At 50.6% G+C, this 21,486-nt stretch overlaps 1 long non-coding RNA gene across 2 annotated transcripts in view; it reads left to right on the top strand.

Moving 5' to 3' along the window:
• The window catches only part of LOC307196431, a 273,555-nt gene that overhangs the window by 136,104 nt on the left and 115,965 nt on the right, over positions 1-21,486 (top strand). The window contains exon 3 of one of the 2 annotated variants that reach the window (XR_013831133.1): positions 11,058-11,391. The exons of the other annotated variant lie outside the window; for it this stretch is intronic. This is a non-coding gene — a long non-coding RNA (uncharacterized lncRNA). Of the gene's footprint in view, positions 1-11,057; positions 11,392-21,486 lie in introns of those variants that run through there. 2 annotated transcript variants of the gene reach the window in all.

The raw sequence follows: 21,486 nt of genomic DNA, 5'->3' as shown, positions 1-21,486 counted from the left end.
GTGAAGGACGGTGGGCTACAGCCTAAGAGCCTACCGATTCTAAGAGTCTGGGATTTGTTTCCTTTTTATAGCCTGGCTATATTTAGGTCAGTGAATTGTATTCAAGATGGACTCGTCAGTACTTCATTCAATGCATTCTTTCATTGAAAAGTTATTGAAAGGACTTGTGCTCCAGACAGGGTAGCATAAAGTCATTCCTCTCTTCTCTCCTCTCAGCTAGGGACAATGATAAACTCTGGAAACACTGCAAGAAGCAACCATTAAGAGAGTGAAAAGGCAAGCCACAGAGTGGGAGAAGATATTTGCAGATCATAAAACTGCTAAGAGACTTGTATCCAGAAGACATTAAAAATTTCCATAAATCATTAATAACCCAGTAGAAAAAAATGAGCCAAAGACTTGGATAGGCACTTCACAAAGAAGGGATATAGTTTACCAGTAAACGTGAGAAGCAGAGTGCACAGTGAAATCCCAAGGAGACACATCTACACGCCTGCCAGAGTGGCTGAAAAGGAACAGACTAATAACCTAAGTGCTGGCGAGGATATGGGGCAAATACACCTGCCATCCACTGGCTAGTGGGGGCGTGAAGTGGTACCATGACTCTGGAAAATTGTTTGGCAGTATTGAGTGCTGAGTGTCGTAATACCCCCATGGCTCAGCATTTCTACCCCTCTGTATACACCCAACTGAAACACGTACTTATTAACACTGAAGGCATGTACAGAGCTGCTCGTAACCGTCCAGTTATAGTAGCCAAAGACCGGAAACAACAGTGGAATGGATTAATGTATTGTGGCGTCCTTAACAGTGAAACTGAACAATCGAACACAGCACACGGTAACACAGAACTGAGATCTTCACGCCCAGTGAGAGAACCAAGACAACCAAGAGGGTTGAATGGCTCTACGTACACCAGGTTCAAGAACAGACAAAGCTGATGAAGATTGAAGTCCAGACGGTAGTTATGTGGGGATGTAACTGGAAAGAGGCACAAGGGGTGCTGAGGTGCAGCTAATGTCCTGTTTCTTGAACTGGGCAGTGATTTCATAGGTTTGGACACTGTGAACATCTGTCGAGCTCTTAGGCTTATCATTCGTGCACTTTTCTCTCTGCGTGTTTCGCTTCAATGAAGAGTTTACTTAAAAGAATGTACTTGGGTTTGCAAAGTTGAAAAGAGCCACGAAACTCCTCATGGCCTCACAAAGAGTATTTTATATGCTGGTCAAAAACGTGAGAAACCAAGATGCTGGTCTCTCCCTCTGAGCCAATAAGCAAACAAATTAATAGAAAAGTAAGTGGGTTCACAAATGACTTACTTATAGACAGTCTACACCAAGTGTCCTGATATCTCCCATCCACAGACAGGCCAGGCCCCTTTTGACACAGTGGCCTGCTCCCCTCTCGGCCCATCTGCTTCACTGAGTCCATGGAGTCCCCGCCTCCAGACTCTCAGGCCTTGGGCCGCTCCGCCCATCTGCTCACCAGACACCATGACCAGGGACAAGGGAGTCTGGGCCACAGTCAGCCCTCCCTTGTCACTGTACAGCTCACTAGTGACCCTGTTTTTTTTTGTTTTTTTTTTTGGCGGTACGCGGGCCTCTCACCGTTGCGGCCTCTCCCGTTGCGGAGCACAGGCTCCGGACGCGCAGGCCCAGCTGCCATGGCTCACGGGCCCAGCCGCTCCATGGCATGTGGGATCTTCCCAAACCGGGGCACGAATCCATGTCCCCTGCGTCGGCAGGCGGACTCTCAACCACTGCACCACCGGGGAAGCCCTAGTGACCCTTTTTTTTTCATCCCATGCTGATGCCCCCTGACATATAGAATTGGGGACAGAATTCTTTGGGAATTTCCTCTCTCTGGAAACATCTAGAGAGCTTTTGCTGAGATCCTAAAGATACTAAGGCGTCTTTGCTGAGATACGTGGCTAAAATCATCCAGGCACTTTTTAAATGAGAAAAGAGGCTCTACATTGGAAGGTGTATCTGGTGAAAGAAAGGGCCCTACACGAAAAGGCTGCTTTGGGCTTCCCTGGTGGCGCAGTGGTTGAGAGTCCACCTGCTGATGCAGGGGACGTGGGTTCGTGCCCTGGTCCGGGAAGATCCCACATGCCGCGGAGCGGCTGGGCCCGTGAGCCATGGCCGCTGAGCCTGCGCGTCCGGAGCCTGTGCTCCGCAACGGGAGAGGCCACAACGGTGAGAGGCCCGCGTACCGCAAACAAAAACAAAAACAAAACAAAACAAAAGGCTGCTTTATGTCCTCATGAGATCTTAGGGCTTTCCAATCTCTTACTCTTATCAATCCACAGGGTGAGAGGTGTTGGTATAACCAGCTGGACATTTTTTACAGACCATCTTTGTGAGGTCCGTCATCTCCCCTCCCCAGTAGGACGCTGAAGTTATGTTAGAGCCGGTGGGCCTTTGAGAACACCCAGCCTTTGACAACACCCCTGGTTTGCAGAGGAGGGCGCCGAGGCCGAGGAGGGAAAGGGGCTTGTCAGCTGAGCAGTAAGAACACAGGTCTCCGGGGACACCTGGCAGCCACCCCACATCGGGGATTTGAGGACAGAGCGAGTCTCGTTGCTCCAAAATTAGCTGTCACCTCCTCCCCTTGGTTCCTTTTCTTGTCTTCCTACCATCAAAGTCCGGTTCCAGAAACCTCCTTAGGAGGGCCCAGGGAGCTGGCTGTGCCTCCTGCTAGGAGCGAATGGGCGCAGGCGGCCTCATCTGGGTGCGCTGGAGGAGAGAGGCAGCTGTGTGGACGGGCAAGCCAGAAACGCGCGTCCCTGAGCGGCCTTGCAGAGGGCTGTGTGAGGGCTGTGTGAGCATCTTGGCTTCTGCAAGTGTACCTCACCGGTTCAAATCCCACCCTCACCTCTTATCCTCCCTGGGCCCCGTCTCCCTGCCTGTGAGGCAGGGATAGTGGTGGAATCCACTTTGTCGCTTGCTGGGAGCGATGACTAGCGTGTGAAGCACGTAGAACAGCCTCTGTGATGCTGAGATGAGGGTAGATGACCACCCGAAAAGGCAAGGGGACATTCTTCCAATTTCTTAGGTGAGGAAAAGAGGCAGATGCAGCATTTGCTCAGGGAGGTAGAGCCTATCTATTGCCCAAGCTAACACTGTACCACCCGGCCTCTGGGAAACCCTGGCCTCTCGGTAGGAACAGCTAGGTATCCAGTGACCACATGATGCAGAGACAGAAAAGGGAGAGTCTGATGGGTGGAGCCCTGGCTGGGGCTGGGAAGGGTGCCAAAGGCAAACCAATGTCCCCTCCTTTACTGGTCAGCCTCTAAGGGATGCTTTGAACCAACACCCAACCAGGTGCTGGGGTCAGGGAGGGGAGGATGGAGAACCTCTCTGTAGAATGGGCAGGGACAGCCTGAGATGCTCTAAAAGCCAGGGAGGGACTTCCCTGGTGGCGCAGTGCTTAAGAATCCACCTGCCAATGCAGGGGACACGGGTTCGAGCCCTGGTCCGGGAAGATCCCACATGCTGTGGAGCAGCTAAGCCCATGAGCCACAACTACTGAGCCCACGCACCACAACTACTGAAGCCCATGTGCCTAGAGCCCGTGCTCCGCAACAAGAGAAGCCCATGCACCGCCACGAAGAGTAGCCCCTGCTTACTGCAACTAGAGAAAGCCCGCGTGCAGCCACGAAGACCCAACGCAGCCAAAAATAAATTTTAAAAAATTATTTTAAATAAATAAATAAAAGTCAGGGAAGTCTTTCCCCTGGAAAACATTCCCTCGGGGGATCTGTCAGGTGATGGCTGCAATGTCCGCTGTTAGAGAGCCATTTCTTTGGCTTAACGTTTGATTTTCTCTTAAAAGCAGAGCCCTCACTGGCAGAGGAGAAGACGAATTAGCCTTGATTCCGAATTCTGTGAGTTGCATGCAACAGGTTTTAAGGAAAGTATGGGAGGAAGCTTTAGGGATGCCTCCTGTCTGAAAGGAAAGAGCCATGACAGCAAAGGTTACAGAGACCAGCCAGTTTTCCGCGCTGCCCCGATTCCAGCTGTGCTGGGCTTCGGTGGCTTCTCACATTTTACACAGTGTCTCCTCTGCTGTGTCTCCTGTGAATCTCTGAACAACCCTGTGAAGCAGGGATCGTCCCCATTTTACAGATGAGGAAAGAGAAGGCTACTCCCCATTCTCTAATGGTTCCAAGCAGAGCAGCCAACGTTGGGAGAGGGGACGCTCCTGGGCCCAAGTGCTTCCTATCTCACCTCTGCTTTGTGTCATGGGGGATGGGGCAGAGCTGGAGGGAAGGGGAGGAGGTACAGAAAACGAAGGCCCCATAAATGTGACAAGGGTCTGCCCACCCTAGAGGGCTGGGATAGTGCGCTGCATTCAGGCTGGCCGCGTTAAATTTGGTTAGTTAATTGCTGAGACCCACGCTGACTAAAGAGGGGGCCCCTGCCTCTCCCTCTGCCTGGAGTGCTCAGCCAGGCGTCCCTGGTCCTCTGATCCCTTAGCTCTCAGCGGTCACTCTCCAGACAGGCTTCCCATTCCACACCATTGCTCTCCGCCTTGCACCCTGCCTAACCTTCATCGGCGCCCCTGACGGTTTCTTGTCTGTAATCTCTTCCCCTCACTAGCATGTTATTCTTCCTAGCACCTGAATCAGTGCCTGGTACGGAGGTGGTGTTCAGTAAATGAATGAATGAATGAGTAAGTGATGAATGAACTGGGCACTTTCTCCTGCCACCCCACACTGACCCTGTGGGAGGCGTCCGAGGGGCACACGCTGATTCCAGCCACTTAATCCTGACATTCAATAAAACAGAGTAGGTGGTGTCCTTAGTAACAGGCCATGTGGGCCCTCCTATGAAGGCTCCAGTGGAACCTGTGAAGTGTTTAAAAGACAGAGAGGTACCATCAGCTCATTTACGCGGATGAGAAGCTGTCCTGGGGATGACATTCAGCTGCATTTTCACGAAAATGACATTGCAGGATTCTGACCAGCTCTCATCCACTCCATTTCTGCTTCTGTTTCTAGGGTTTAGCATGATTGTTTAAGAGACTAAAGGAAGGAAAAGCAGTCTCTAGACGCTCATAATATAACCAGGACCCATGGCAATAGCTACTGTCTGTGGACCGCTCGCTGCGTGCTGAGCGCCAGACCAGGAAGCTGGGTTGTGTTATTCTCACCTAATCCTACATCAGCCCGTGTACAGATGAGAAAAGTAGGGCTTCAACCAGCTGGCGTTCTGCCCTCACAGTTTCCTTTTCTTTCCACGTCCTGGGGTTGCTCAGAGTGGACAGTCAGACTCACCCAGGACATTGTGCCCAGTCACCTCAGTTCGCTCTTTTCTAAGCTCTGAGGGTCATCCTGCAAAATGGGGGCAATGACGTCTCCTCCTTTTGGAAAACGTGCCTTGTTCTCCGGCATCTTGGGAGTTTCCCAGCCTGCTTTGGTCCAGGTCTGGCTTGGTGTGCTCAGCAAATCAAATGCAAGTAAGGCCTGGCCTTCTAGCTCCCATCTCCCCAACCCTGTCACAGTCTCTCCCCAGCAGTGCCTGCACTGGCTCATGGCCACGTCTGTCTAGTGGGCTGCGTGCCAGAGGGTTTTCACGGGTTGTCCGGGATCATATGCTAAAAGCTCAGTGCCTGACAGGGAGGACACTCAGTAAACCACAGTTGCCCTGCACTATTTTTCTGTTTCTGATTCATTTCCTACTCTTGCTTATGCCCCCCTGTGTCATTTTTCCATGCCACCATCTAAAGTGACACACACTCTCCCTCTGAGGGGTGAAGATACCATGAGGTGGGAATTCCCTGGGGGTCCAGTGGTTAGGACTCCGTGCTTTCATTGCCAGGGGCACGGGTTCAATTCCTGGTCGGGGAACTAAGATCCCGCAAGCTGCATGGGACTGCCAAAAAGAAAAAAGAAAAAAAGATACAAGAGGTATACTCCAATAAAGATGTTTAAAAAAAAAATAAAAGATACACGAGGGAGGAATCCCGTGTCCCAGGCACTGGCCAAACACAGTGTAACTTCCTGCAGAGGGCTCAACAGCCAGCAGCCTGAAGGCGTCAGGCCTCCCAGGAGCCCAGTTGACAGGATAGGAACATTCCGGGCTCCTTTCAGCAGCATGTGGACAGAGCCCCACAGGGAAATGTACACAGGAGACCTGGATTCTGTTCCTGTCTAGCTCTGAGGTTTATTCCCTAGGTGTCCCTAGGTGACTGTTGGGGGCAGTCCTCCCGGTGGAAGCTGACATGGGAGAGGATGGCTGCCGAGCTCTAACCTCCAGCTCGTAGAAGACATTTTCTCCCCACTTGCGGACATTCGTCAGGACATCGGAGTTCTCACCCTTCTTCTGCTCCTAACTTGTTATGTGACCTGAGGTAGGTCACTTAGCCTCTCTGAGACTCACTTTCCTCTCCGACAGGGGGAGGGTGATGGGCTGGGCTCAACTCTAGAACCGTGAGACTCAAGTCTGCCTTTTCGGGTCACCTGTGGACATTCTCGGCAACCAGACTCCACTGCAGGCCAATCAGAGTGGTCCCTCGGTATCCGCCGGGCATTATTCCCAGGACCGCCCCCGCCCCACCCCCGCCCCCGGTGGGTACAAAAATATGGGGATGCTCCAATCCCTTATATTAAATGGCATAGTACCGTCGGCCCTCCGTATCCACAAGTTCCGTATTCGCGAATAGGCAGGGTTGGCGACTGCACCTGAGAATCTGGGGGAGCGGTCCCGGGGGTTCCCATGCACTTGGGAGGGAGGGGAATTCTGGAATGGATGGCTCCTCCCTCCCCCTCTCCCAGCGTTGACCTTGGTAAAGGCCCAAGCCCCACCCCCCGCCCCACCCATCTTCTCCACGCCCACCTTGTACTGTTTGCCACGGATACGTTTCCCGACTCAAGGATGGATGTGTTTAAGCTCAAAGCCCCTGAGAGTGGAAGATGTCAACTCACTTTCTCATCCTGCTTCCGTGGGTGACTGGATGTGGGCTCTTGCGGGGACAGGCCCTGTGGGCCCAGGTTGCTGTGGGACTGACTCAAGGACTGTGGGCCTCCAGGAGAAGGTGGGCAGGTCCTGAGGACATCTGAAGGCTTCACAAAAGACAGTGACAACAGACCTCTGTATTTGCGAGTTTTCAAAAGGGGGAATTCCTGCCTGTCATAAGCTCTCCTTCTCTGATGCTGACGGTTTCTTATTGTTGTTAGAGGTGATTATTTGCACACAGGAATGAAAAATGACCCCTCTGCTCTTTCTCTGCTGGCTGAGAAGCAGGACATCTGCTAGCTCCAGGGCCACCATCAGTGGGAATGGAAAACATCAACTTCCTTCTATTTCCCAATCTCTGGCCTTGTTTTTCTCCTTCTTTCCTTTCTTATCATTTCTTTGGCCTTTCATCTCCTTTCCCATTCTTCTCTTCAGTCTTCACACCATAATGTTTACTTAGTTTTGAATGTTCTCTGCTGGTTGAGAGTTGGCTTGGTCCAGGCTAAGTGGAAATAAACAGGGTTAGATCTGTTCTGTGCTGAGAAGGATGAAGATAAAGATCGATGCCAGATATGGTCGTGATGATGAAACTTGGGGGCAGAGGGCACCAGGAAGGGACGGACCCGTTCACAGGAGACGTGTCATTCACTCTTATTAGCATGTGCAGCACAGAGTGAGACAGAGATGTGATTCCAGCATGCTCCAGTACAGCGTTTCTCAGAGTGTGGTACCCAGACTAGCAGTGTCAGCATCACCCGAGACCTTGTTAGAAATGCAAGTTCTCAGGTTCTATCCCAGACCTGCTGAATCAGAAGTTCTGGGGGTAGAGCCTGGGAATCTGTTTTAACAAGCTCTAGGTGATTCTGATGCATCTTGAAATTTAAAAACCATCGCTTCTAGTGTGTAGATATCTCGATTGTTATCATTAAGTGAACGATTGTTTGTTGATTTGGAAATGGCCATGGGGGACCCCAGATGTCTGAGGAAGGCTGAGTAGGAAACAAGGGGGAGGACCAAGGAGGAGTGAGAGGTGGGGTATTCACAGCAGGGGAGACTGTTGTGTTCCATTAAGGACTTGCATTGGTTAAGGGGAAGCCTGATTGGTTAGGGGGAGGCTGATTTGGGGAGTCAGGAAACTGGGAGAATTTAATTCAAAGAAAAAAATCCTTGTTCCCGAGGGTGATTTTTGCACGATCCAAATAAAATAACTAAATAACTCTGCTCGGTTCCAGAGCAAAGGCTAAGCGAAGAAACCACTTGGTTCTTAAATGATTTCTGATAAATCGAGAAGAGTGTTGCTTCCAAAAATTACGGACCTTTCAAATATACAAAAAACTTCAGAGAGCAATATAAAAATACATGAATAGTGATTTAACAGTGACAACATTTAACACACAGTAGATGAGAGCATTTTATCGTATTGGCTTCAGATCTTTTTAAAGAAGATGCGGTTGGATGCCCCACCGTCCACCCCCATTGTTTACTAGGTTTCACACATTAACATAAATGGAGGGATTCTGCGGTCCTCTTTCTTCTCTCCATGTTGTTGATTCTGTCTTTGTTGCTACCCGTGGGTGTGGCTCATTTTCGTTGCCGGGTGGTAGGTGTTTCGTCACATGGACCCGTTTCATCCTCATGGGCATTTAAGTGAAGATGCTGTACAGTGTTTCCATGTATTCACGTGGGATAGTAAACACTGGACGTGGGAAATTATCTTTGAATATATTTAAAAAGAGGTTTGGGGGTTTTTTTCTTCCAATTTAAGTATAAAGGTCTCCAGATACACAGCTGGGGCTACGTTATCAGTTTTCCAAGAAAAAATGTCTTTGTCCGTCAACCCATTCTTTTCTTCCTACACTCATTCAGCCAGCCGTTGTTGAGCAGGTACCCCGGGCCAGGCACTGTGCTGGGTGCTGGGAAACAGGGGGCCAAATCCTAGAGGTCCATAGAGACTGCAGAGTCGGGATGCCTGGAGCTTCTGCCTTTGTGGAGGCGGCAGAATATCTGTCCAGTTGCCTGGGCAACTCCAACCTGGAAAATGAATGAGCCCATCACATTCCATCCGCATGTTTCTAGTTTTCCTAGAACCCCAGCTGCTTCACGGAAACAGACCCCCACCCCCGCCCCAAGAGTCCCAAGTGTTAGAACTGATGGCAGCTCCCTGGATTTGGAGGACCCACCCTCCCCGGGGCGCTGGACTCTGCCTGCCGGCTGCTCCGAAGTGAACTATTGACTCTGTCCAGTCGGAGGCCCGTATTCAGTAAACAAAGATTCTTTCATGCATTACTTTTGAGAGTCCACTATTGCCAGACCATCTAAGGGGCACAAGGGATGTATCAGTGGCTCAGACTGACTCGGCCCTACCCAGGGGAGACCCACAAGGGGAGAGCCACACCACAGAGATGGGGGTGGGGAGGACAGAGACCATGGGAGCACTGAGGGGGCCCTAACATAGTCCTGGGGGGACAGGAGAAGCCCTGCAGCCTGGGACGGGAGGAAGGAAGGAGGAGATAGGCTGTGGTGTTAATCTGATGCAGCAGTGTGACTGGGCTAGGGGACGCCCAGATAGCAGGCGAAATATCTCTGGGGATGACTGTTAGGGTGTTTCCGGAAGAGACTAGCGTTTGAACCAGTAGACTGAGTAAAGCAGAGGTCCGCTCCAGCGTGGGTGGCATCATCCCCCCACCCCAAGGCACCCGAAAAGAACAAGAAGCCAGAGGAAGGGTGAACTCACTCTCTCTCTGCTTGAGCTGAGACATCCGTCTTCTGCTGCCTGCAGACATCACTCATGGTTCTCTGCCTTTCAAACTCAGATCAGGACTTAACCATCAACCCCGCCCCCCACTTCTCAGGCCTTTGGACTCGGGCCGAATTACGCCGCCAGCCCTCTTGGTCCTTCAGCTGGTGGACAACCGGTCACGGGACTTTTCAACCTCTGTAACATGTGAGCCAATCCGTAGACTAAATCTCCTCTTGTATATGTCTCTGTATGTCCTGTTGGTTCTGTTGCTCTGCTGACCCCTGACTAATCCACAGGCCAAGGTGGAGGAAATGAGACCCAGCTGGAGCACGGGCCAGAGCCTGGCCTCTGCAAGGATCTGAAAAGAATTCAGGGCAGGGGCCAAAGGACTAAGGGTGGCAGGGCAGTCCGGGAAGAGGCAGGCCTCCTCCCAAATTCTGTTCCTGATTTGCGCCAGAAAGGCAGACAAGCGAAAGCCGGGCACGAGTCAATTCTCAGCCTATCCCCTGTGCCTGGAGCTCTCTCCTGGGTGGGGCGATGGCATGCAGGGCGCTCCTGATGGGTCGCCTCTTGCACCTTTCAAAGCTTTCCAGCCACTGATGGGGGTGGAGGAGGTGGGGAGGGTGGGGGTGCTCCATCACCTCCCGGCCGAGAGATCCCGCGCTCAGCAAACGTGTGCACGCGAGCCTTATCCCCCGTGTTTATTTATAAGATTGTTTGAGATGCTGGTCCATTTGGTGACCAGACACTGGGCCTGTCCTTCCGTGTAGCTGACAGTGGGCCGACTGGCAGATGCTGCGGTTGAGGATCAGGGCTGCAGACAATGGAGGCTTTAATCCTACGACCAGTTCGAAGCCAAGTCTGGAATTAAGGATGACTCTTTACCCAACGCACACTCTTACCCAACAAATCAGTGAGATGGCGTGATGTCTGGAGACCTGAAGCATGTCTGTCCGTCTCAGATGTGATGGAGCTGGTGGGGGCCACAGGTTCAGGTCGTAAACTTTGCACTTTACTTGAAGCCCTTTTCTGGTTCTGTTAGTGGCTCTAATGCCATACTTACACTTAACTTTAAAATGATTTTACATCTCCAGTTTCCTTGGGGTGTGCAGATGAATAAGCCCAGATAGAGGGGTTTTCACGTCCAGTTATCATTTGGGGTGAAGCTTCCACTGTAACTGCACGCAGTCCTGCTGAAGAAAATAATCAAAGCTGACGGGAAGCAGCCTTTCTCCCCAAGGGGAGAAAGAGCCCTTGGTCTGCCTTGGGGCTTGAGGAGAGGCTGAGTTTCCTTCCCCAAAAGAAATCCTTCCCTGCTGACTGCAAGTTTCTGTCCTGTTTATTGTTCTGTTTAGAAGTCTGAGAAGACAGGAGGAAGTTGCAGAAGTACCTCCAAACCGTTGATTCTGGGGCCTGGTGAGGGGAATCTGTCAGCCTTCACTGCAGACTCCACCCGGACCCACTGGGATGAAGATTTTCCCAGGGATGGGTTAAGAGCCACCTCCAGGGGTGGCTGTACTCGCCGGCGTCGATCTGACAGTCACCGACTTCTCTCTTTGCCAAGATCCCCTCCACCCACTTATGAGACCAAAATTCCCCCTTTACCACCTTCTCTTTCTTGTTGCCCCAGAATGGGGGAACTCACGGTGAGCACACGGGGACACAGGTCCAAAAATAGACTAGACAAATGGCAGCAGGAAGAGAACTGCAAAGGGGTTGATGATTGCATCAGTAATCAGCACGAGTGCAGCTCTGAACCTCCTGGTAAGGAAAGGGAAAAAGAAAGGAAAACAGGATGGTATGCGGCCCTTATTGTTTAATAAAGGAAAACATACCAGTTCTTCAGGGAACTTTTTTTTTCCCTGGCAACGAATTCTTGGAAGAATTTATGTGACAGAACGCTGCAGGGAAGCATCCTTGTGTTGGGAAGGAAGCCACCTAGTCTGAGGGGCTTTGGAAATTCCAGGCGTGTATGTGGTACGGGGGCCAGGCCAGGCCGCCATCATGGTCCAGCGGGCTCCAGGGAGGGAGGTGCTGGGGGGGTGATCAGAGGATGTTCCCCCGGGATGGGGGAAGGAGCTGGGGTGATGCCCCCAGGTACTAGAGGCAGAGGCCAAGTACCTCTGTTATATCCCGGCTGGAGCAGGCGAATCACAAAGCTCAGAATAAGTGGTCCTCGATTCACCAAAGCCAGGGAAGCAGCCCTGGGCATCTGGGAGAAAGAAAGGAGCCCGGGGAGCTCCTGAGGGATAAGGGCTGCAGCTCTCGGGACTCCTCAGGCTCTGGGTCCTAGGGTGGGTCAAGGCTGAGAAAGGGATGCTTGAAGGGAAGAAGAAAGAGGGAAGGAAGGGAAGGGAGGAGGGGAGGGAGAGGCAGAAAGAAGTGGGAAGCTGGACGGAGGGAGAGCAGGACAGAGGGCACAGGGGACATGGGTCCCGGCAGGAGACAAGGCCGAGACTGTGATGAGGCCTTCCGCTGCTTCTGCTGTCTGGCTTCCGGTGACCGTCCAGGGGCATCACGGAATAAAAACTTAGCAGCGAGGGCGGGCTGGCGGGTGTGGAATGTTGTCCAGGGCGGAGGCTTCACAAGCTGTCTGTTAGGGAGGGTCCAGGCTAAGAGGGGAGGCCAGGGCCTTCAGGGGAACGATTGCATAAAGGGGTCTGGGAAGGGTTTTGCTGGGGACGTAGACCTGGGTTTGCGGGTGGGTCTTGTAGAAGCCGTGGGTGATTCTGCCTCATGTTTCCCTCATGCCCTAAACAGCCCCCCACTCCCCGCTGCAACATGGGTTAAAGTCACATCCGTTTGGGGGGAGGAGGGAAGAGACATATCGGCAGAACGAAGGGTTAAATAAGTGACTGGGAGACAGAGGGTGTGAGGATTCGTCCATCTGAGGAGTCAGAGAGGAGGGGCTGTGGCTCGGGCCTCGTCTGAAGGAGGCGGTGAGGCCTCCACCAGGCTGGGAGGTCTAAGGACAGATGGAGACAGGAGGCAGTCCACCTGCTTCTCTGCCGTCCGACTTCTCCACCTGCTGGTGCGGCTCAAGCTCCCCCAGGCCACCCCCAGGAGGGGCGGGCTCTGGGGGTCTTGGTCCCCAGTGGGGCCCCCCTGCCTGGGCATTGGATGGGCGCACAGCCCAAAGTGAGCCCACCTTCCGCCTCAGCTCACATCTGAGGAGCCCCCTGCACCAGGCAGAGCTTAGGAAATCCACTCCAGCTGTCCCCACAGACCCTTCACGCCGCACGGACGGCACAACCCGGCCACCCAGGACTCGAGAGGACTCAGCATGGCTGAGGACTTCCCCACCACCCCAGCTCCCCCGCAAGCCAGGAGAAGCAAAGATGCTTCAGGGAACAGAAAAGCATCTCAAGAGATGCCCAGGGACTTCCCTGGTGGTCCAGTGGTAAAGAATCCACCTTCTAATGCAGGGGACTCAGGTTCGATCCCTGGGGAGGGAACTAAGATCCAACATGCTGCGGGGCAGCTAAGCCCATGTGCCACAACTACTGAGCTCGCACGCCTCAACTAGAGAGAGAAAACCCACCGCCACAACTAGAGAGAAGCCCGTGTGCCACAACGAAGAGCCCGTGTGCTGCAACGAAAGATCTCTCGTGCCGTAACTAAGACCCGACACAGCCCAAAATAAATTAAATAAGTAATAAAATAAATCTTAAAAAAAAAAAAAAGAGAGAGAGAGATGCTCAATTTGACTCCTTTGAGATTTCTGGAAGAGGTTCTATCCCCAAACCAAACAACTCACCCACCAAACTGCAAATGTCAACGTCATTGTAGACAGGAAAAGAAGATACGTAGATCACACTTTGCGTGAGCTGTGAAATCTCTCACCCCAGGGTCTTCCCTGTTCTCCTGTACGCACCCCTCCCTTCTGTACCAAATTTAGAGCAAACTGTAATTTGCAAGTAGATTTCAAATGTTTAAATATATGAACCACGGTTTGTTTAGCAGGAGTGAAAAATTAATTTTTCTACATTTAAACATCTTGAAATTTTTATAGAAACTTACGTTTTCATCAGAAAAATAAAACGATCTAGTTCTACTAGAAATCACATTTTCTAGAAACTTCGAATTTCCCCCAGACAAAGCCCCCAGGGTCGAGGTTTGCTGTTGGTGTCAACAGCTGAGCAGTGTTCTCGAAGTGGCCATGACTCAGCTGATTCAAAATAAACCTGAGTGTGAATTCTCCCCTCCCAAGATTCGGATCTCATCCTCGGTACCCACCCTGTGGCCATCGCGTCACCTCCGTAACATCTGCTCAGGAATGTCGCAATTCTCCCTGACTCACGGGGGAAACACAGGCTGCAAGTGGCCGAGGAGCTCACACACGTGGGGTGGGCAGCACGTCACCTGCAGGGTGAGTCAGCAGCCAACAGATGCGTCCCAGGAAGAGGGGCAGAAAAAACAAGCGAGTGGCTCGTCCCTGGGAAAACGCGATGGCATGTTTGTTTTATGATTTTGGTGGAATGCTGCTGGTCAGGAGTGAATTGTCATATTCTTCGACCACGTTGGTCGAAATAGAAACAGCTGGTTCTCTGGGCAGGCAGAGGTCAAGGCTGTGTGCCCTTGTGCCCCGGACCAGCCCGTGTGCTGTCAGGGGGCAGGGGTCAGAGGCTCTCCTTCCCTCCGCGGGCTCGGGTCAGCTCCCACCCCTGCAGTTCCTCCTGCCACATTCACAGGGCCCCTTGTGACTGCAAAAAGGGAACTCTCAGCCAGGACACAAAGCGAGTGTTTTGAACTCACTGTCAGGGTTTCCTCTGACCCTGCCCTGCCGACAGTCCCGCCACCTGCTTTGGAAATAGGACACAGGGTCAAGTAGCAGGCTCCCCACTCTCCCAGGCCCATCACAATGCAGAGCTGAGAGCGGCAAGAGTTTGAGCTTCTGCGTTTGGAAGGTCAGGGTGATCCCAGCTCCGGAGAGCTCTGACTGGGTGTCGTCATGGCCAAAGTCACGGTGGGGGGGGACGTTTGGCACCGCTTAGCTCTCGAATACACTCACAGAGGAGGGTGTCAGCGCCGTAGTCCATGTGATCCGTGTGACAGCCCAGTCCTCCAGAGGGTCCCCTTCTGAGAATGAGAGGGTCCTCGGCCTTTGGGAGTGCTGGGGGGCCAGGTGCAGCCACTCAGAGTATCTGTTATGTGTCAGACCCTCTCTGGGCCCAAAGCTGCTCCAGGTGGGGGGAGGGAGAGCCCAGGAAGTGGGAGGCTGGTGCTCTCAGGAGCCCCTGGAAGAGGCTCCGGGGCTGAGGGTCAGGCGATCGTCATCAAGGTTGGGCTTCAGACAAGGCCCATCAGAAGGAAGCTTTTGCCCTGAGCTTTGAAAGTTGAATCCAAAGCTCCCCGATTTGAATTCTTTTTCTTTTGTCCGTCTCTCAAATTCTGGCTTTCTCCTCCTGGTCCCTCTGCAGCCCAGGACCTTAGTCCAGCTCCCTGATACCTAAAGCCTCCTACCCGGGTCCTGCCCGGGTCTGCCCGCTCGTCTGCCTCTCGCTCTGCGGTTGCATCCATCGTGTCTCCTCGCTGGGAGAATCTGCCTTCTAAGAGCCCCCAGTGCTTAGTTATTACGGTCGTGACTTCTGACCGTTTCCCGAAAATGCACACAAATAAAAACATAAAACAAAGACACAATTTTAGGACGTTGAAGGCACCTTGAATCTAGGTTAGGTGCCACTGGATGCATTAACCTCTGACCCATATACATAAGTCCCCACACCCACGCCAAGCTTTCTGGCAGCAAGTGTGAAATGAGCCCTCATTAGGATCTTTCTTGAGCCTGACCTACGTTTTTGAGAATCTAATGAAAACCATGGATTTTTTTCCCCCCATAAAAATGCACATATCCTAATACATCTAAAATTTAGCATTCATTTTCAGAAGTTTCACACTCCTCCTGCTGTTCATGAAGATTCAGCTCTGCTTTCTGATAGCATTCAATTAATTCTGAGTCTAAGCGCCCCCCTCCCCTGATGCCCCAGTTAGGATGGTTCCTCCACCATGGGGTCTCCCCTAAACCCCCAGCTGGAAATCATCTCTGCTTCCTTGGGTTTCCCCACTTGTTCTGTGGCTCTCCACCCTGTGACACCCCAGGGCTATGTGTTCCCAGTACCTCTTGCCACGGCACCTGGATATATGGTCAACATTTTATTTTTGAATTCATTCAATTTTTGAATGGGTCTCAGGGAATGAGGGATTATGGTTTTCTTCTTCAATACACTGGACATTTTGTTCTGTCTCACCCAAATGTTAACACAGGTTGAGCAGAGCACAACTTGGTTGGATTTAAGTTCGCTTATTGGGTCAGAAATATAACAGAAACTAGGAGAAGGGCAACTGATAAAACTTGGTGTAAGGAGACACCAAAAAGTGTGAGAATTTTTAATCTATGGAGATGGTGACTCAGAGGTCGTGTATGTATTGATAATATCAAGGAAATCATGAAAGCAATCGGTAGCCCATACTGGGATTTGCTTACCAAAATTGAAAATACTGAAATTAAGGGGGCCTGCAAAAATGGAAAGAGACAGCATCTTCTCTTGTCTTTAACACTAATTTGTGTAGTGAGGAAGGGAAACCTATGGCTGTCATTATCCTGAGAGTTTATGTAAGTCATAGCCACAAACAGGCTCAAGAAAGGTTTAGAGGTTGCTGAAAGAAATTAAAGAAGACCTAAATAAATGGAGAGACACCCTGCATTCATGAGTAGGAAGACTTAATACGGTCAAGATGTCAATACTACCCAAAGCAATGTACAGATTCAATGCAATCCTTTTAAAGTTTCAGCAGCCTTTTTCATGAAGAAAAAGACATGAAGAAGCCTATTCTCAAATTCACATGGAATCTCAAGGGCCCCCAAATATCCAAAACAATCTTGAAAAAGAAAAACCAAGTCAGAGAATTTACACTTCCTGATTTCAAAACTTACGAAAAAGCTACAGTAATCCAAACAATGTGGTACTGGCGTAAGAATAGGCATACAGATCAATGCAATAGAATCAAGAGTCCAGAAATATACCCGTACATCTTCAGCCAGTTGAATTTTTGACAAGTGCCAAGTCCATCCTGCGGGGAAGAAGAGTCACTTCGATAGATGGTGCTGGGACAACTGGATTTCCACATGCAAGAGAATGAAGTTGAACTTTTACCTCATACCACATACAAAAATTAACTCAAAATAGATCAATGACCTTAATGTAAAAGCTAAAACTATAAAACTCTTAGAAGAAAAATAGGAGTAAATCTTCATTGTGTCATATTTGGCAATGGACTCTTAGATTTAACACCAAAGCCATAAGCAACAAAAGAACAAAACAGTTCAGTTGGACTTCATTAAAATTCAAAAGTTTTGTGCATTATCAAGAAAGTAAAAAGGCAATCTACAGAATGGAAGAAAATATTTGAAAATCATATAGCTGATGAGGACTTGATATCCAGAATATATAAATTACTCTTACAGCTCAACAACAAGAAGACAAATAGCTTAATTAAAAAATGTGCAAAAGACTTAAATAGACATTTCTCCAAAGAAGATATACAACTGGATAATAAGCATATGAAAAGATGCTCAACATCATTTATTATTAGGCAAAGAGTGAATTATTAGGCAAATCAAAACCACAGGGACATACTATATACCCACTTGGATGGCAATAACAATAAAAAAATAATAAAAACAGAGAAGATGTGGTGAAATTAAAACTCTTGTGCATTGCTGATGAGAATGTAAAATGGTGCAGCTGCTCCAGAAAAGAGTTTGGTGGTTCCTCAAAAATCTAAAGATAGAATAACCACATGACTCAGCAATTTCACTCCTAGGTACACAACCCAAAGAATTGAAAAGAGGGGCTTACACAGATACTTCATTACAGCGTTGTTCACAATAGCTAAAATGTGGAAACAATACAAATGTCCATCAACAAATGACTAGATCAATAATATGTGGTGTATACTTGCAGTGGAATATTATTCAGCCCTGAAAAAGAATGCAGTGCTGATCCGTACGGCACCATGAATGAACCTTAAAAACATTGTGCTAAGTAAAGTGAGCTAGACACAAAAAGACACATATTATATGATTCCACTTAGAAGGGGTGCCTAGCATAGGAAAGTTCATAGAGAGAGAAAGTAGAATGGTGCTTACCAGCGGCTGGGGGAAGAAGGACTGTGTTGGGGGGGTGGGTTATAGTTTAAGGGCACAGAGTTTCTGTTTAAGTTGATGAAAAAGTTTTGAAAATAGTGGCGATGGTTCCATAACACTGTGAATGGACTTAATGCCACAGAGTTGTACACTTTTTAAAAAAGAAATGTTTAGAGAAATGTGTGTCACATCATAGGTGATCAAGAACATGGAGGGATGAACCACTGGCCTTTGCAGTGGCCTTTGTCCCAGAGCTTCATTCCTCACCATCGACAGGCTCTTGTCTCAGCTACGAAGGCACCCGTGGGGTCCACAGGACTAGGTTGAGGGTGAGCTTTCAGTTCTGCAGAGACCTGTCCTGGGATGCCAACAGATGTAGTGATTGCAGACATCCCTCAGGCAAAATGGAATGGCCTTGTGCATTTCTGGAAAATCCAGAGGTGCTGGCCACTGGAGTGTTCTGGACCATCAGATGTTTCCCAGGTAGGGAGAGTCCTCCTGGCATAAAATTTTCACTCCTTTAGAAGACGAGGGACAACGAAAGAAGCTACATTTTATTAATTTACTGCTAAGAAAGAAACACGCACACTGACACACACACACAAGCTCTCCCCAAAGAGAGAGACATCAATTACAGATATTTGCAATGACTACCCTCTATTAGCAATGACTACACGCATTTGGCATGCCTGCAGCCCAGAACTTCTTATCTTGTGCCCTGATGGCATGCCCACCCAGGCTACTGTCATGGACCCCGTGGCGTTTTAGGGTAGTTCACTGCAGGCTCGGCAGTGTCGCCGGCAGTATTAGTTAAGATTCCATCATTGCTAGAGATAGAGTCCAGTCAGCTCAGACAAAAGAACGCAAGGGCAGTTGACAAGGAAGCTCAGGGAATTTGGGAGTGGGGGAACCCCGGCTGCTTCCAGAGGGCTGGGAAAACAGCAAGCACAGCCCTTGCCTCATAGAAGAGGCTGTCTGTCCCACGTCCCAGCTGGACCCACTGCCCCTCTGTCCCTGCTTCACTACTGCAGATGCCACACCCTGGGTGAGGACCTGGTTGGGTCACACACCCCTCTGGGAGTGGCCAAGGGCAGGGAGAGAAAGGATTTTGCTTCCTAGACTTCCGTGGTGGAGGGTGACACCTACAATATTCTCCCACCTGCCCCAAACACGATGGGGGAGGAGTCATCCCCAAAAGGAGACTGGGGGGCCAACCGGAAGTAGGACTGGACTGGAAGAGCCGGAAACCCAGTACATACAGTAAATCATAGCCCTCCCAGGTAAATATCCAATTCCCACTGGACTGAGAATCAAGGGTCAAGACCCATTCAAGGCTTTATAAGTATTTCCTCTCTAGGAATCGCAGGGTATGTTTGTGCATCTGGAGTCGCTGGTGCCTGATGGAGAATTCATGGTTCTTTTACTTCGGCAGAACACCCTAAGCTCTCTCTGCTCTCCCGTAGAAAGGTGACGCCCCAGCTGCCTTACTCTCGAAGTCTTGGCGGCAGTGGCCCCAAGTCCTCCCCACCAAGGCCAAGGCCGAGGAGACTGCTCCTGGCACGTCAGTGGCAGGGTCATGCTTCCTCAGAGCAGAGGCACGGAGGGACCCCTTGGGCAGAGTGTGGAAGTCTGGGGATGTCACCCCCTTCTCCTTGTGCAGCTGACCACTGGGACATAGAAAATGACTCAACTGGAATGAGTGACAAGTGCAACTTGTTCCTGGTCTTAGCAAGGTGCACTTCTGCGCTGGTGCCAGGTGAGAGGCGGGGCAGGGAGCCAGGAGACGGGTCAGGGCCCAGCTGGCAGAGAAGGGCAGTCAGCGCCCGGGGGTGGTGGGCACGGTATGGGAGCTTGTTTGCCCACAGTAGGGCTACAGCAGCAGCCAGGGGCTGAGATCACAAAGGGAGGAGTTGCAGAGGAGGGGTCAGGCCAGGTCGTAGATCAGGAGGGCTGTGCCAGGCCTGTCATCTGAGGAGACGTGCCAACCCTCAGATAGTCCCCAACGGACAGATGAAAAAATGGGCAAATCACCTCCCTTCCCCAGGGCAGGGCACCGGGCCAGTGAGCGGCAGAGCCGGGATTCAAACCCCAGTCCCTCTCGGTCAGACAGAACAGCAAGCAGGATATGAACAGGGATGGGTGGAGATGCAGGGACAGTGTTGTGACCCGAGGGGAGGATGGATTTGCTTAGACAGGGGACAGGCCATCCTGGGAATTAGGAATGGAGGGTGGGTAACAGGGAAATGAACCTGTTACCCCAGTGGAGAATGGCCTCAGCGGCCTGAGACGTTGTCTCTCCCTTTCCTGTCCCTTCCCGCAGTGACTGACTGTCATAGCTTCAAATGATATTTGAACTTTGACCCCAGGGCACAGCCAGGTTTCACCTCAATGAACTTTGCAAAGGCAACTGGAATTCAAGGCTGGTTCAAAGCTTGGTGTGCATACTTCCAGCAGAAGGGTGGTTCTCAGTGTTATCGCATGGGAAGGAGATTTTGTGCACGTGGGGAGGTGTGGGCCTCGGGGATGGGTTTCTTAAAAGGCCCTGAGAGCCTGACACAGGATGCCACCCCTCTCTCTGCAGGCCTCCCCAAGCACGTTCCCCGGTCCCCCAGCTCTGGCCATCTGGTCTGTGGAGGCTGGCAGGGAATGCCAGGCAGAGGGTCTGAGGAAGGGACCCTGTGAATGTCCTGCTGCGCCCCTGCCATCACCTGAGTCAGGGTCAGACCATCCTGCGCTTGTCCCCTAGAGAGGCATTTGCTGCAATTTGCAAGAACGTTTTACTATGGTTTCTAGCCTGCCCGAAATTCATGTTTTCTCTCTTGCACTGATACTCCCTTTTCTCTCTGATATTTGAAATCATGCAAAGATGAAGCCAGGTCACATGACACCAGTGACTATTAAAGTTTGATTCATATTTCCTCTCTGGCCTTCTCAACCCACTATGTAAAGCAAGAACTGCATTAGAACAAAATATTGACACGGCAGCTCCTAATAAGACTTCTGGGCGTATTCTGTCCTAGGGACCATGCCAGACTCTTCCCAGGACTGTCCCAGGAGTCTCATTACAACCCACAAAGTAGGTTCCGTGACTGGTCCCCTTAACAGATGAGGACCCTGAGGCTCAGAAAGGGGAAGAGGGCAGGCCAGGGTCACACGGCTGAAAACAGCAACACCGAAATGAATCCGCCATGTTGGACATGCCCAACCCAGGCCGTGCTCTATTTCCCTTGGATGCAAAGCCACCACCTCCCTCCACCCACACCCCTGACCCTAGCGGTCTCTCTCATTAGAAAAGATTCTTCAAGTGAGAATTATCCATATTACTGGGGATATACTTAACTGTCACACTCCACTGCTGCCCGTAATAATTATATCCAATTATTCCCAAAGCTCCCAGCATTACAACCCAATGCTCTGCTGGCATCAGAAATGCATTGCTTTCAGGATAGCCCTCAAAAGAGGAAGACAATGAGTCTACCTGGTTCTCAACTGGCTAATTGGTTAAAAAGTGTGAACACCAAATATTTATTTGCTGTGTTTTTGCTGAGCAGTCCTATTCAGAGTGGGATGGGGAGAAGAAGAAACGTTTAGAAAGTTAAGGGGGAAATGCAGGGCAGCACTGTCAATTTCAGGATGAA

Source organism: Stenella coeruleoalba (genome assembly GCF_951394435.1).
Source record: "Stenella coeruleoalba genome assembly, chromosome: 13".
Taxonomy (NCBI): domain Eukaryota; kingdom Metazoa; phylum Chordata; class Mammalia; order Artiodactyla; family Delphinidae; genus Stenella; species Stenella coeruleoalba.
This window is presented reverse-complemented; position numbering and strand designations above follow the sequence as displayed.